The 5,063-nt window shown below is 31.9% G+C and overlaps 1 non-coding gene across 1 annotated transcript; it reads right to left on the reverse strand.

The window, feature by feature from the left end:
* Positions 1-262: 262 nt before the first annotated feature.
* On the reverse strand, positions 263-336 carry TRNAT-AGU. Its single transcript has one exon. It is a non-coding gene; the product is annotated as a tRNA-Thr (tRNA).
* Between the last annotated feature and the right edge of the window lie 4,727 nt (positions 337-5,063).

A 5,063-nucleotide genomic window follows, 5' to 3' on the forward strand; every position in this document is an offset into this window, starting at 1 on the left:
TTTCTCTAATTTATATGATTTGAAATCATGTTGTTCATTCGCTACTATTGCCACAAATTTACTAGAAACAAAATAAAGGCAATGGGTAAAAAAGTAATTGTCTTTTAAAAGTCAAAAAGTGATTATTACAAACAAAATAATATGCTTAAAATAGATATTTTAAAAATATAACAAAATAGAAAGTCTAAAAATCAAAGTAGAATAAGTTTGGAAGTTGATAAAAATGGTTTCTTTAATTGAAAATTAATAATTAAATAAAAATTGCTTTCATTGAGAGTTGAACTCAAGACCTCCCGCTTACTAAACGGGTGCTCTAACCAACTGAGCTATGAAAGCTTTGAACGTAAGACTTATTAAAAGCTTTGCAAGTGTACCGTACAATACGGTACGGTATGCCACAAGCATAAATCTTGGTCAGCCTTAACGAAGTTTTGGTCAAGAAACATGAGCATATGGTCACTGCACATGAGATCATGGAGTCCCTGCGGAGGATGTTTAGACAACCGTTCGTGCAACTTAGACACGACACTCTTAAGTACATCTTCAACTCACGGATGAAGGAGGGGTCACATATTCGAGAACATGTTCTCAACATGATGATACACTTCAACGTGGCAGAGATGAACGGGTCGAGTATCGATGAGGCCAGCCAGGTTAACATTCTTCTGGAATCCTTACTAGAAAGCTTCCTTCATTTCGTTAGCAACATTGTTCTGAATAGGGTTGACTACAACGTTACATCTGTACTCAATGAGTTGCAAACTTTTTTATCCTTATTGAAAAGCAAGAAGACTAAGGGAGAAGTAAATGTTGCTTCATCATCCAAAAAGTTCCACAAAGGTTCGACCTCTGGAACTAAGCCTGTACCTTCTTTCTCCGATACTAAAAAGTAGTAGAAGAAGAAGGATGGTAAGGGGAAGACGTCTGTTAACCCACAACTTGTTGCTCTAAGGAGTAGGCAACTAGTGAAGGTTGACAAAGAAAAGTGTTTCCATTACAACCAAGACGAGAACCGAAAGAGGAACTGCCCTAGATATTTGGCAGATAAGAAGAAGGTCAAACAAGGTAAATGTGATTTACTAGTTTTGGAAACCTGTTTAGTGGAGAATGATGATTCTGCTTGGGTTATTGACTATGGGGCCACTAAGCATGTTTGTTCTTCATTTCAAGGAATTAGTTCTCGGCGGTAGCTTGGTGCTAGTGAGATGACGATGCGAGTTGGAACCGAGCACGTCATCTCAGTTATGGTAGTGGGAGGTCTCTAGTTAATTTTACATAACAAATTTCTCATTCTAAATGATGTACATGTAGTTCCCGATTTAAAGAGGAACTTAGTTTCTGTAAAGTGTCTGCTTGAATGTAAATATCAACTCTTTTTCTCTTTTGATAAAGTGTTTATTACAAATAATGGTGTTGATATTTGTTTGGCACAACTTTAAAGTAATTTGTATGTGCTAAGGTCGTTAGCAATAAATTCCCTCCATAACATAGAGATGTTTAAAACCGTCGTAACTCAAAATAAGCGACTTAAAATTTCTCTTAAAGAAAACGCCCAACTTTGATACCTAAAATTAGGGCACATTAATCTCAATAGGATTTAGAGGTTGGTGAATAATGAACTTCTAAGCGAGTTAGAAGAAAATTCTTTACCTGTGTGTGAGTCATGCCTTGAAGACAAAATGACTAAAAGGTCTTTTACTGAAAAATGTTATATGGCCAAATAGCCTCTAGAGCTAGTGCATTCAGTCTTTTATAGTTCGATGAATGTTGAAGCCAGAGGAGGTTATGAATATTTCATCACTTTTACTTATGATTATTCAAGGTATGAGTACGTTTATTTAATGCAACAGAAGTCTGAGTATTTTGAAAAGTTCAAAGAATTCAAGGCTGAAGTTGAAAATGCAGGAAATAGAACGATTAAAATACTTTGGTCTGATCGAGGTGGAAAGTTTTTGGATTCATCGTTCCAAAACTATATGATAGAACATGGAATAGTTTTCATACTCTTAACACCTGGTACACCTCAACAGAATGGTGTATCAGATAGGAGAAATCGAACCTTGTTGGACATAGATCAGTCTATGAGGAGTTACACTTTCTTATCTGACTCATTTTGGGGTTATGCAGTGGAGACTACATCCTAAATTGTGATCCCTCCAAGAGTGTTGCCAGAATACCTTTGGAGTTATGGAATGGTCGTAATGTTAGTTTACGTCATTTCAGGATTTGGGATTGCCCAAAACATGTGTTTGAGGCTAATCCTAAGAAACTGGAACCACGTTCAAGGTTGTAGGCTACCCCGAGAAAACCAGAGGTGGTTATTTCTATGATCCTAAAGACCTTTGGTAGCTAGGATTTCAGTTAAACCCATATAGCGAATAGGTGGGTTTGCAACCCTCCCTCTACGTCGAGGTTCCCTTAACACTTGAGGTGGATTTGACCTACTAGATGAACCTACTTCAACAACTCTTATTGAGGTAACAGGCTCTTTAACTACTCTTGTTGAAGACTTAATAACTTATTTGGAAAGCTCATTCAACACGATTTTGCTTCTAGGTCTGTGCTCCCTTATATGATTCTCCTCAAGAAAAGTAGCATTTGTCGATAAAACACTTTGTTTTCTTTAGGATCATAGAAATAACCACCTCTGATTTTCTCTGGTTAAACCTATAGATTGTAAATGGATATATAAGAGGAAACGGGGTGCTGATGGGAAGGTGCAAACCTTCAAGGCTAGACTAGTGGCAAAGGGTTATACCTAGGTAGAAAGAGTTGACTATGAGGAGACTTTTTCGCCTTTTGCCATGCTGAAATCTATTCGGACCCTACTATCCATTGCCTCATATTATGACTAGAGATATGGCAGATGGATGTCAATACTGCTTTTCTGAATGACAATCTTTAGGATACTATTTATATGGTGCAGCTCGAGAGATTTTTAATTAATATTTGATTTTAAATTTTATACTTCAAAAAGAAGATTTACTTTATATATTTATTTATTTCTCAAATAATTAAATTATTTTTTTAAAAAAAAAATCATGAGTTAAAGCATCCATTTTTTTAAAGAAAAAATATACCATATTGATTCTTTTTTAAATAAAACTATCTCCCTTAATATTTAAAAATTAATATATAGCAAACAAAAATTATCATACTAAACAATTATTTAAAATTTTAAATTACAAAAAAAAAAATAATAAATAAAAAATTGATTATTTGTCTATTTTACTTATTACATCTAAAATAAGTTATTTCTGTATTTACTTACCAAACACTCTAACCTACTTGTTTAAGTTTATGCTGAAATATATCAAATACTATTTTATTTCTTTAGTACAACTGCCGACAATTATTTTAAGCTAAAACAACCTTAAACAAAACTTAAAAAATAGACCTTTTAGAAATTTGAGAACCAAAATACTTTTCTCTAATTTATATGACTGAAATCATGTTGTTCACTCGTTACCATTTCCACTAATTTACTACAAACAAAATAAAGGCATGGGTCAAAAAGTGATTTTTTTAAAAGTCAAAAAGTGATTATTACAAATAAAATAATATGCTTAAAATAGATATTTTAAAATATAACAATATATAGGAAATTTAAAATACAAATAACAAAATAGAAATTAGAAAGTGTAAAAATCAAAATAGATAAGTGATTAAATAAAAATTGCTTTCATTGCTTTTTGAAAGCTTTGTGAGTGTTCCACACAAACGGTACGTTATGTCACTAGCATAAATGAGGCACACAAAAGACACTGGCACAATCTCGATTTAATTCCAACCTGGAAGTGATTCACTAAGTCGGGTAGCGGCCACCTATTGTAGAATCGTTGATAACCTGGTTGATTTTATTATTTAGGACAAATTGCAAAACTACCCCTATAGTATGATGGTAGTTGCAAGTACACCCTCAAACTTTTAATTGTGAAAAGTAAGCCCCATAACTTCTATAAGTGTTAAAATTAGACCATCAAACTTATAATGATTGTAGAAATTAGAGCCATGAATGATAAAAATTGAATTCTCAAACTTATACAAATTTGACAATTTATACAATTATGTAAGTTTGAAGATCCAATTTTAATACTTGTACAAGTTTGAGGATTCAATTTCTAAAATAAAAATTTAAGGGTACAATTGCAACTACCACCATACTTTAAGGGTTGTATTGCAATTTACCCTAATATATATATACACACACATAGGCTAAACTATAAAAAGTATACTTGAAGTACCTCTACTTTTTTAAAAGTTACAAATATTACCATTGACCTTGCATGAACGTCTTAAACTATCATTGAAGTAAAAACCATTTAACATTTGAGACAAAAATTTAGGCATGGAGCAGTTGTGACTATTTGTCAATAACCATAGTATGTTATTTTTTAAATCTCAACATTAATAAAACTAAATTATTAAATTTTGTACTTTGTTTCAAAATTATCCCTAAACTTTCAAAATTTTAATTAATACCCTTAAACATTCAAACAAATCCTTTTTTTTTAAAAAAAAAAAAAAAAAACCTTAACATTGGTATATGGATGAAAATCACTACTACCTTATTTCAAAGGTAATCCTAAATGTTCAAAAGTTGCATTAATATCCTCACTCTCTCAAAAATGTCTTTAAATTAAAAAATGTCTTTAAATTAAAAAATGTCTTTAATGTTAGTAAGTAGATTAAAACCATTTATCGACACTCTATCACCTTCTTATTCTATTCACTCCTCTCATGTGTATAAATGAAGGGCCTACCACTTATCCATTCCCTCCCCCCTTTTTTTGTCCGTCTTCTTTAATACCTCCTCAATCTATTTCTTTTATTCCTCATTATTAAGGTTTATCTCATTTCTCCCATTTTTTTTCTCATCCCTCGATATCATTACTTTGAATCAATATCGTATTTTTTTTTTAATATCATTCAAAATAATGTATATTATACAAAGATGATTCAAGAGTTACATATACACAAGAGAAATATAAGAGAAGGTAATTATAAATTTGCCTAAGAATAGGATCTTAATTTGCTAAATTCCAACATAACAATATTTGGTA

The sequence above is a fragment of the Benincasa hispida genome, chromosome 11 (genome assembly GCF_009727055.1).
Source record: "Benincasa hispida cultivar B227 chromosome 11, ASM972705v1, whole genome shotgun sequence".
NCBI classification, from domain to species: Eukaryota; Viridiplantae; Streptophyta; class Magnoliopsida; order Cucurbitales; family Cucurbitaceae; genus Benincasa; species Benincasa hispida.